Raw genomic sequence first — 12,827 nt, forward strand, 5'->3', positions numbered from 1 at the left:
TACGGTTATAAAGCATGCAGATTTAGAAAGGTGTTTCATGCGACTTGGGGACATGGATATGCCGCCTATTTTGCTTTTCCACTTGCAGCACCCTGTCATGGTGGGAACAAAAGAGACAATTCTATTTGGTTCCAACCCCTGTGGCCGATACTAATGAATCTCACATTCAAAAAATGAAATCTATTGAGGATTCAGACAACATTGAGAAAGACAACAGGGATAGCAGCCGTAACGAAGATTTAAAGAACTTCGTCCACAAAGTACAACAAGAACCTCAGAGTCCCGAGAGTGTGCTACCTATACATTTCCATGCACTAGAGGAGTTCGAATTTTCTGGGGAAGTTCACACAGGTGCTTCATTATTTGCCCTGACTTATGGTGCCTTGGTTTTGCTTGAAGAAGAAATACCTTCTGTTGTGATCCTACTACGGGATATTGAGATTGTTAACCTGGCGCGTCTTGGACATGAAAAAATTGATATGACAGTCAATGACTACGAGTGTGATGTGCTTAAAATCCGCTCTATTCCCTTAAAATTTCTCACTGGCATAAAACATCGTCTGAACAACTGGGGTGTGAAGTATTATGTTAACAGTGCAAGCCCAGACTGGAGTATGTTGCTGAAAGATATCACACAGTCCCCGAAGAAGTTTATAGATTCCGGTGGATGGGGTTCCACTTCCTTAGTTCTGGAGGATTGTGTTACTTTGGCCTACTATACGAATTCGGATTCAGATTGTCAAGAAAGATATCCAGCGGAATGGATCTGAATCCTTGGCGAGGTTGCTTTTAGAAATCCTATTTCCCATCCTTTCTGCCCACTTTCATCGACGTTTAACTAACGAATCTGATCCATATTGCATATGAAGACGTGTGAAGTGATTTCATTTTTGTTATTTGATTAGGCTGCTGATTTGAAAGGCATAGCACGCAACGCTTATTTTTCCATAAAATTGATACCACCTGTAACCCCTATTTTTCTTTCGACTGACAATTGAGTTACAGCGAAACAGTATCATTGACTATGCAATACTGCCAACTGTTTGGCCTGTCTGCCAAGATTAATCCAGGCACTCAGACAAGCATTCTTATTAGTTACTTCCAAGATTAGCTCTGTGGATGCCTGGAGCAATCTGAAGACCTGGAGCTAGGTTTATGAATGGACAACCATCTCCAGAAAAAGTTGGAGGTGGTCTGGTGTGATTTGGGAGTTTGTCATTCCTTTAAGTTTCAAAGTGCAGCACCTATATTGTGAATGATACTAGTACGCTGACAAATGAAAGTTCAAAATATGGTACAACCACAAATCATCTCTAACTTCGGTTCATAAACCCTAGTCAGAGCTAAAACTACTGGTACTGAAGAATAATAAGGTATTGCCTGAGAGTGAAGTAGTGAAATAGATCAACATTATATTTCATATACGTACTCAATTCATAACCATCTTCAAATTTCGGAAGACTCAATTTCTTGGACATCATTGATAGTCTCTTGAACTTAATGACATATGTTGTGTATGTACCTTATGTCATTCAAAACCAAACAGTGTCGCTCCTGAAAACCTGCAGATCTCTGTTTCTCATGCTGCAACTCGTTAAACAATTCCTCAATTTTCTTATCCTTCTCTGCCCGCAAACATCAAATATTAAATAACATTATAAAATGTTACTAAACATAGTTGTATAATATGAAGAAAAAAATGTTGATAAAGAAAGAGCTGCATAATGAACCAAAAAGCACCATGTCCCTTGCTCAGGGAAAAAGCACCGATGGAACAAGTATCACAAGGATAATCTGATAATTTGGGCTCGAAACATAAACTTTCAGGAAGGAGCTTCAGGTCCCAAATGTGTGACATGCTGCTAGTATACAACTTAGATAAAATTCCTACCAAGCGTGAACTCCTCATAAATTTCTCCATACGAATAACCAAGTAACACGTTGAGGTATATACGAGAATTCAAGCATTGATACAATAAAACGTAGAAGCAAGAATAGAGTAGCTATGGAAGATATTCACCAGGATAGGGAAGGCGGGATAATTATGTAGGTGCAAGCTGGATGTTAGAGACCAAAGTTTACTCCTGTGAGCAATGTGTAACTCATTTACAAGACAACAAGGGGACCTGATTTGGGCCAATATCTAAGTCCAACATTGGTGATTGGTCGAAGAAACCCCTTAACTCAAGAATTGGCATCTGAAGAATTTTTTCTAAGATATTGCTCGGTCAATAAGACAATTTTACATATACAAGTAGTCACCAATGTCTTTGTATAACTCAATTAGCTTGACTGGATCTCCATAAGATTTTTCACTATGTCAGTATCAGAAATAACACCTCTGAAAATACCATATTCCCTCTAAAAAGAAACTCTATCCCTTTGCAGTTTCTTCTTGTCTCTCTGTGTTGATTTGACTAATCTGCAGTTATCTCCATAATGATAATTTCTCTTGCCAGTTGCCGATTAAAACCTAAGCTACCGGAAGCATGATTCAGCTTGCTTCTTAGATTTGTACGGTTCATTTCAATGGGATGGTTAAAACTTTCTATTGTGATAAACTCCTAAATGAGAATTAAAAGTTTAGCTATTCTTTCTTTCGATCGAGAACTTCATTTCGGAATTTCACATCCACTTCATATCAGGCAATCCATCATATAATGTATCATCAAATTTCGTACTACCAATAGTCTGGTTGGACCAAGGGTGTGCTTGCTTCCAGTTAGGTCCATATATACATTTATACAGATACTGTTACAACTCTATGTAACTGCTCAGATATGATTAATGGTTTCTAGGTCTAGTTTAGAACCCTGATTGAGCTAAAGATATGATTTTTTATGAAGAAAAACCAACAACCTAAACAAAAACAAGAAAAATATAGAACCTTAACCAAGGTTCAGTCTTTAACAACTTTACCACTGAGCGAAACAAGCGCATCTTTGAGCGGAATTATACTTTCAAAACGGATGATGATCTGGGAATAGAAGTAAAGTCTTTGATTTTATCATGGGCAAGTGCAGCTGGCAAAAGAGCTCATTTAAATTTTGCTAGTACAGTTCAAAACAATTGGGATGCTTTATTTGTGTAACTTTGTTCTTATTTGAACTCTGTTGTTTTCCACTTCCGGTGGAACTCTATGTAAATTCTCCTTTTCTCTAATAAAACTTCTCTTCTTTTCAAAAAAAAGAAAAAAACAACTTTACCACTGAATACTAGTACTAAAAATGATTGAAAACAACAATATCATTTAAGAGGAAACAAAGATGGAGGGTTACTTACTTCGGTATCAGGGTTCCATAATTCTGATGGCCTCATTTTGATCTAAAAATTCTGATATGGAAGTTGATTATGGGAATATCCAATAGACAGAGAAGAACACCAGGTTTGTGCCAATGAATGGGTAAAAGTCGGTCAAGCTAGCATTTCTGGTTTAAAAAGGGAAAAGTCCGATTTAGGTGTGGACCCTCACAACTGCCTGGCCCCACTTTTACCCATTCCCAATGCAGTAATGCTAGGTTGACCGGGAGAAATCCCGTGGATTCTTCCGGAACTGTAATAGGGGTGGGTCCCACCACACTCCAGGAAATTAGCAGGGGCCCACCTCAATTATAGCCCGGGAGAATTCATGAATTTGCCAGGCACAGGGGCAGAACTGGAAATTTAGTGTAGGGGTGGTTTTTGGGATGGATCATTTGTAGACACCTGGCTTAAGCCTATTAGTTTAGACCTAATTTAATACCTCAACTGAAATAGGTAGTGAAAAATACAGGTTATTTGGGCTTTTTGCGGTGGCTCAAGCCAAGTCAAGTCTGGTTATAGTTTCGCCCGTGTGCCAAGAAAATTCATGGACTCATCAGAAAAACATCTCATATGAAGAGTTGGTTTCATGGGAGTTTGATGTGGTGACTAGTTATAGAATTTTTGTTTTCTACGTTAGGACGTTTTCTATGAAAATGTACAAATGAAGCCCATTAGCTAAGTGGATGTGCAAACTCGTTTTACCACTATAGTGTAATTTATTAAAAGGTAGAATATGTTAGGCTCGACTTATGGTCCGCCGTGCAATAAAACATCTATCAAAAAAAAATATTAAAAGGTAGAACATGTTAGGCGCGACTTATGTTCCGCCGTACGATAAAACATCTATCGTTAGTTGCTAAACTCTCAGACACACATCAGCACTTAAGCCCCCAATGGTTATTTTTACAACGGTTATATTTCCCTCAACGACTTGAGCAAGAAAGAAAAAAGACTGGCAGTTTTTTGAAACTGAAAAGTCAAATATGAATGGATTATGGGCTTAACTTCTTTTGAGATGTTTGGAAATCGAAGTCTTTGAGTTATTTAAGGAAAGGAATTGTTAGAGCATTGCTCGGTTGAACTCGCATGCGTTGATATCTCAAGCATGTTTGTCAATGTTAGTGATCAAAACTATAAGTCTTGATTTCTAGTCTACTATAGCTAAAGTCTCGGATTAGGATAGAAATTGTAGTTGAGCTGAAGAACGCCATGGAAATCATCATACTCAAGGAACTGGTGGATCTTCATCGACTAGAATGTATGTGGAGACTTGAACTTATCTATCACTCAAAAGTATATATATCTCCTATCTTGAGACAAAAGTCGTTTTGCTATATAGACTTAGATTATACACATTTGGTATTTCGAGCCGAGTTTACCTCGCCTATCTATTTCTCGAAATATTGTGTTGGTAAAGCTTTCGCTTTTTCCAAGTTCATCTTTACCTAGTGACGAAAGTCATGTTATGTTTCAATCACTTTGAAAATTGCTCTGACGAAAAATGGTTTGTGAATAACAACTATATAACGTCCTTTGAGAATGTTTCAATGATTGAAATGAGAGTTTAGACTAAATAACCATTTGGAGGATATAAGCATTGTTGTGGAAACACATATATGTATAAGTCCTTATTGCTTGAACCGAAGTTTGTGAACTTTGTTGATCAAGTGAACCAGATGCTTGAACCGAAGTTTGCAAACTTTGTTGATCAAGTGAACCAGAGAAGTGAGTGAGCTAAGTCCGTGAACTCAGTCCACGAACGCAGTCTGCGAATTGGCGAAGTTCTCAAACCCGAGAATTTCTGCTGGAGTTTGTAAACTCCATCCGGGAACTTAAGTCCGCGAACCCAGTCCGTGAACTGGAGTAGGTTATGTCTAAAAAAGATGTTTAGTGGACTTATCTTTATAAACTAAGGAATGCAATTGCAAACCATGGCTATAGAGTTCATGAACCGATTCATGTGAATCAAATCGTTTTTTCTTCAATTGTGTCTTGTGTAGTACATGAGATTTCCTTGCAATTGAAAAACTCTCTAACTAGTTCATTTGAGTCATTTGAACTAGTTATGGTGAAGAAGAATATGGTTGATATGAAAATGATCATATGGCTAACCATTTGGTTAACTATTGTTGAACCAACTAATGTACAAGTTTGGGTACGGTTACACAAGCCCAGGAACGTGCATTTCATTTGTGTATAACAAGCTATGTTTTCGATCTAACATTTGATAAATATTAGCTTGAGTCTAATCAGGTTTTCATCTAACGGTGAATATTGAATGCTTTGTTACTAAGATAACATTGATTACAAACCCTGAATTGAAAGACTATATAAAGGAGAACTCTAGCAACTGGGAAAACTAATCCCCACATATTCTGTGATACTAGTTGTGCTAAGCTAGAGTCGATTCTTCTTTAACCTTTGGTTTCTTCTTCTAAACCAGGTTAACGACTTAAAGACTTCATTGGAATTGTGAAGCCAGACCGATACTACTTTTCTTGTAGTTGTGTGATCTGATCTTGTTGTTTCTATCGAACGAGTACAACTGTAATAATTGGCTTGAGATTTTTATCTCTGATAGGCAAGATAAAAAAGTAATCACAAACATCTTCGTCTCATCGTTTGTGATTCCACAATATCTTTTTTCGCTACGTCGATTAAGACTATTGTGAGGTGATTGATAATACTAGGCTGTTCTTCGGGAATATAAGACCGGTTTATCAATTAGTTCCTGTTCACCTTGATTTATCAAAAGACAGAACAAAACTCATAGGTATATTCGTGGGAGAAGGATTTATCTATTGTCGTAGACTATTCTGTGTGATACAGATTTGTTTATTAAAGTCTTCGACTTTGGGTCGTAGCAACTCTTAGTTGTGGGTGAGATCAGCTAAAGGAATCAAGTACGTAGTATCCTACTGGGATCAGAGACGTATGAGCATAACTGTACCTTGGATCAGTGTGAGATTGGTTGGGGTTCAACTACAGTCCAGACCGAAGTTAGTTTGGAGTAGGCTAGTGTCTGTAGCGGCTTAATACAGTGTGTGTTCAATCTGGACTAGGTCTCGGAGTTTTTATGCATTTGCGGTTTCCTCGTTAACAAAATTTCTGGTGTCTGTGTTATTTGTTTTCCGCATTATATTTGTTTATATAATTGAAATAATTCAGGTTGTGCGTTGTTCAATCAATTAGAATATCCGACCTTTGGTTGTTTATTTAAATTGATTGACACTTGGATATTGGTCTTTGGTACCATCCAAGTTTACCTCTCTTGTATTTAAATTGAGACTCGCAGATTTCTATTTGCTTGAGTATAGATCAAATAGAGAGATTGAGATATTAATTCCTTGATATACTTTTATCTAGATTGAGTCTGACTGTCTAGTTGATTCTTTATTGAAATTATATTGGAGTTAGTCCATACAGATTGCTAAGCGAAATATTGGGTGTGGTTGTTGTACCCTTACTTTTTCAGGAATTACTCCCTCCAATTCTGAAAAAGAGATACCATCACTTTTTCAATTTGACCTATTTTTTAGGCCAAATTGAAAAGGTGGTAATATTTCTTTCCAAAAACGGAAGGAATATATTCCTAATTAGATTTAACTAGTGAAAAAGTTATATAAGGAGCTACACCACAAAGAAGAAACACACACCTCCCATTTGGGAAAACACGTGCAACATTTTGCTTTAAGTATTTGTTTGTTTTTAGAAATCTAATTCATTCAATTTATCTGTCCTGAACTCCAACATGAATAATTAATTTTTTTTTAATTGGTTAAATCTGTAGCCTAATTTTGCAAACTTGTTTCTAGTTTATTAACTAGTTTATTACTTAATTTTGTCTCGTAGTGTCGTTCACGGTTTATAGAAAGTATCACCGTGTATAATTGGATGTTTGTTTAGTTACATTATCAATTAAATGAGCTCATATTCATATATATATATAAAGCCAATTTACGGTTTATTAATACGGAAACGTTGATAATTCTTGAATAAATAACATAGTGGGGTTACGTATTAACAATTTGTTAAAATGATTAATCGAGTATGTCAATTGTATTGATTAGCCTATTTCACTAATCTTAATTTTGAAAACGCGTGGGTACCAAGATACACCACCACTTTTTTTAGGCAATCTGTATGGACAAACTCAATACAACTCTGAGAGTTCAACTCAATCAAGGAATAGTACCGTAGAATTATATATCTCTCTCTTGCGACTAGAATGTTTACATACCTCACAAGTATAAAACTTGTGGAATCACAAAGTTTGAGAAGAAGAGAACTTTGTGATTTCTATCGATCTTGTTCAAGTGATAAATCAACAATCGAACAAGATCAGGATACTCAAGTTATCAAGATAAAATATAACTGGATATGGATTCACGAATCCCAATGAAGTCTTTAATAGTCGTTACACCCTAAAAGGGTTTCTGGAGAGGACGACTCTAGATAAAACTAGGACACACCAAAAAGTAGTGTCAGGATTCAAAGATCCCAGTTGGCAAGAGTTTCCCTTATATAGACATTCAAAGCATAGGTTGCTTTAGGTTTAAGTTAAGATAGCTTTGGAACCAAGAACAATATTTACCGTTAGATGAAAACTTTGAATCTTATTCACATAAACAAGATATACACTCTGGTTAGGTAAACCGTAACCGAACTGTGTACAAAGACTATGTCCAACATGGTTAGTCGAAACTAACCGATTTGAACTTAAAAACTTAACACTCATTTTTGTAGCGCTCCCAAAGCTAGCAGCTGACTAATCCAAGAGATTAACTAAATAAAGAGGCACTACGAAACTAAATCAAAAACTTAAACATTCAATTAAGAAAATCTGCTACAAACTTAACCCAAAACTAGCCCCGCTCTGAAGTATATAAATACAAAAACTCCTCTCAAATGATACATATACAATAGTCATTTGGTTTGCAAATAAATTATACAACATAATAAACATAGCAGAAGTTAACCAACTAACGAACTCAATCCTTGAAGCTTCCGCTATGCAACTCTGATCTGTCTCTGAAACTGAAAGTGGGAATGAGTGAGCACATCATCCTTAAAAGGGGTGCCCTATGGAAATAACATCTAACTTTTAAGTAATCATTGGCATGATTTGGAAAAAAATCCATGTTTTCCCAAATATTAAAAGAAAACCAACACTCACTGAACTAAACATGTATATGGAACTAGCTCCTTCTTTATTTCTGTAGTGACATTTACACGCCAGATTGGTGACAATTACACACCAACCATTATTTATGTGGTGACATTTACACACCGTAATACTAGTGACAATTACACACCTAGATTGTTTGTGGGTGAATGTACACACCCGTAATATTGGTGACAATTACACACCTAGATATTCTGGGTGACAATTACACACCCAAATGTGCATGAAAGTATAAATGAAGGAGCGTATTCCGATATACTACATAAGGAAATTCTTATTTCCTAACAATTCATAAAGACGAACCAAATATTACCGTTACTTTCCAAACAATGGAAAGATTAAAAGAAAAAACAGAACTATCGGAATTCAAATTAAACAATGCATGGAACGCATAAACGAACAATGCATGAGTTTATTAAATATAAACTTTTATAGAAGAAACATCAACGGTTACAAAAGAGTTAAATGTATTCCTACCTCTGTTGATGACAAGACCGCGAAATCCACTGGATCATCTTTTGAATCGATCATTGTTAATAAAGACTAACTGTTAACCACACAAAAAATCTAAGAATCTATCCAAAATGGATCATACAAGAATCATGTAGTTATATCTAATGGTTCTGAGCCCATTTATGACTTTATACCTTTTCATTTTTTATCTTTAGCATATCTAAGGATACTAAATCAATTGGGCTGATTCTATAGTCCAATAGCTAAGTCTTATGAACATCTACAACTATGTAGAAGGAATCAAAGGCTAAATCAGACCATAAGGGTCCAAAACATCAAAATAGGAACACTAAACCTAAGCCCAAGTCCACTAGCACAAGGCCTGGTCCAATTGGTCAACTAACAGTCCACGGGTCAATTGACGGTCAACGTCTAAAGGCCGGGTCAACAGACTCGAGTAAGGTCAACTCTAGTCAAAAGGGTCAAACCAATGAGTCTAAACTTATCCAGACTGAGTTAACTCAGTCAGACAATGAGTCAGCTAAGGTATTGAGGATTACAGTTCAACTACAGTTTCACCATCCACCTGATTTTATTCCGTTGATCAAAATACAAACTTTCATACTAGACAATTCTATAATTTCAATACAACTGTAATTCAAGCTTTACCTGTAATTGCAGCTCTAAGCATCATCTTTCTACATTCATACTTCTACAGTCACAATAAACTCATTACAACTCCCATTCTAAAATACATCTAGCTTGAGAACACAATTCCAATAACAACACCATTACCTCACTACTATTGAACCATCTCAAACAACAATTCTCGGCTGAACAACACTCAGCATAACCCATCAACAGTTCTTGTATTCCATACACACCATTCATATCAGCAGCACCACAACCATTGCCATCTCATTTAACTATATATGACAGCTACACCTGCAATTCCAGTTCCACTGCCATCTCAAAACACAACAACACCACCAACGAATCTGCTCACATGTAATCTACCAACAGTCATCTAAAACTTCAATTTATTTTACTCATTATCAACTCATGTTACACTAACCAACAGTACCAATCCCCTGGAGTTTCATCAACAAACACACACCCATATAATCTTCTTACAGAACCTGTAACACCACCAACTCTTTCAACTATAACTTCAACACCACCACTAAAATCACTTCCCCGACCTGCAACAATCATTCACAACTGAAATCCAACCATATATAATTTCTTCTCTCCAATCAAAACAACTTCAGTTAGAACAATTACAAAATCATCTTCTTACTATCCACAATCACAGTTTCATCTTTTAATTATCTCAATCTTAGAAATCACAACAATTCAATTCAAAATACTAAAATTGAGATAAAATAGAGGCTTACCCAAACATTATCTTCTTCTGAATTTCTTAGATATCAAATTAATTCTGTTGAATCCCTTATTTCATCTTTGCCTCATCATTCTGCGTTAAGTCAATTCCCGAGTTAGCACCACCACCATAACTCATCACAGTCTTAACTGGTTCATCACCCTTTTCTGAAATTCTTCATCTTAAGAACAAACCCTAATTCTTCGATTCACCTTCAGAACAACTTCACCTCATCAACTCGATAACAACCCCTCAATTCTTCTCCCATTAGTAACTCACTTCACTTCTTAATTTCATACTAAACCCTAATTATCGAATTACTCTTCTTCTCTGAAACCTAATCTACAAATTGACACATCCATCTTATTCTTCTATTCAAACTCTCGAAACTACGAACCCATCTTCAATTGACATCTCAAATCAAGCTTTAACCAAAGAACATAAACCCTAACTCACTGATTTACTTCCTCCTTCGATTCTGAATCAACAAAAAACCACAACACCATCACTATCAACTACTCCTTGAACTTCTCCACCTCCTACCAATCACAAAGCTTCTTTTTGATCTCTCAAACACTCGTAGAAGAAGAAGAACAGGGGAAAAGAAGAAACTGAAGAAGAAAGAGAAGAATAAGGAAAAAAATAAGAAGGAGAGTGAATTTATTCTCGGTTCGGTGAAGATAAGGTCAACCAGAAATGCTAAAGGCATTCGACCAAAAGATAAGGGCAGCCACAAAGATAAGATCCGACTTTACTATTTTACCCTTCAAATTTATCCGATGATATCTTTTTCGTCTGATATCCGAATGACACGTTCGAGTAGTCCATTCCGCCTACCTTTTCGATATCTATCCAACGGTACTAATTTTGTATCTAAATCGTTGTTAGATTAATTTCTATTGACGTGTTTGAGGGTCCTTACATTCTCCCCACCTTATACATTTTCGTCCTCGAAAATTGAACCATCCTTCCGGTCTTTAAAACTCCACACCTTAAAGAGGAATACTATCTCTCGTCTATGTGCAAGTACTTCTCATACTTACAAACGCATAAAAAAAATAACTCATTTTAAATGAGTTCGAAACAACAATAAATGAAACAAAAACCTATATGGTTTCCTACAACTAGTATCTCTAATTTGTAGTTGTAGGTTCAAAAGACTAATATCTAATTCATAATATGATTGTCTCTAAGCTCACTATGGTGAATTTGATTCTAACAGATAAGTATGTCTAAGTTCTTTGCTCTAAAATTTATAATTTAATATATAATTATTTATTGATTTTATTTATTCATATCGAGTATGTATACTACATATATCTTATTAAATATCAGCGTTCGTAACTTAATATTATTTCAATTTGAGTCTTCACAAAATTTTAGTACATCCTGATAGTATTTAGATTAGTCTACTAATGTAAAGTAGCATATTATTATACGAATTTTATTTTCTTTCAAGTCCATTTTTGTACTAAGCATTCAAATACTATTATTGTTTAATTTCTAATGATTTACTAAATCAGTTATTGAACTAAAAATAACTTGGGTATAAGATTACTAAGAAATTTAGTCTTTTTATTATATGCAATGTGTCCGCACATTCTTAGGTCTAAGCTAGAAACTCTTATATTATTTATTTGATTTAAATGCAAAAGAATGTATTTCCAACTTTATTTTATTTTATTTTATTTACAAAAACTGATTGTGGATAATTACTAATAATGTTGCGTAGCTACTTGACCCTAATTATTATTTTTATCGTCATATATTTACTAATAAGATTTTAACTAAATCAAGTTCATTACAGTACTGATTGTTACTTTTGTTATGATTATTAGTAACACTAATGGTCGAACTATTGTCTTAGCCATTCTTACAACTTAACTTCATATCTACTTTACTAGATTAATGGTTATAATTACGAGAAAAGATACTCTATTAGTTTCTAAGTAGAATTTGAGATCTATCAGTTCACTAACAGAAGTAAGTCTTCCTAATATGAATGGTAATCCAAGCTTGTAGTTGGCCTGTCCAGGTTAGCAAGACCCGACGATGGTTTCCTACGACCAAAGATAACACAAACACACCAGAATTACAAACCTCACTATTCTCCGGTGCTAGATTATTTAAGTGTTAAATAATTAAGACTAACTAATCCTTATTTCTCTATTGAAATTTCTAAACTATCATGTAACTGGTTTCAACCTATAATTTTACTTTAAAATTTATATAGTAACATACATACGCAACACAATAAACAAACAAACCAGCATGTTATACATAACAATCAAACAATACAATTTATTTTTTAGTTATTGATTGTTTTTAGTGATATAAGATTTATCTCACAAACCCAAACCCGTTCTAAACAAATCTCATTTACTAACTGGCACTGGTTATTCTTATTGTTCCCATGTAAGATCTAATAGTGAGCTCTGATACCAAGTCTGTAGCGCCCCCAAAGCTAGCAGTTGACTAATCCAAGAGATTAACTAAATAAAG

General features: G+C 35.3%; 1 long non-coding RNA gene across 1 annotated transcript; it reads right to left on the bottom strand.

The window, feature by feature from the left end:
• Positions 1–8,178: 8,178 nt before the first annotated feature.
• On the bottom strand, positions 8,179–10,960 carry LOC113302066. Its single transcript, XR_003336633.1, has 3 exons — positions 9,611–10,960; positions 8,966–9,035; positions 8,179–8,340 (listed from the first exon to the last, which is right to left on the bottom strand). It is a non-coding gene; the product is annotated as an uncharacterized LOC113302066 (long non-coding RNA).
• Positions 10,961–12,827: the final 1,867 nt, after the last annotated feature.

The sequence above is a fragment of the Papaver somniferum genome, chromosome 8 (assembly GCF_003573695.1).
Source record: "Papaver somniferum cultivar HN1 chromosome 8, ASM357369v1, whole genome shotgun sequence".
In the NCBI taxonomy this organism is placed as follows: Eukaryota; Viridiplantae; Streptophyta; class Magnoliopsida; order Ranunculales; family Papaveraceae; genus Papaver; species Papaver somniferum.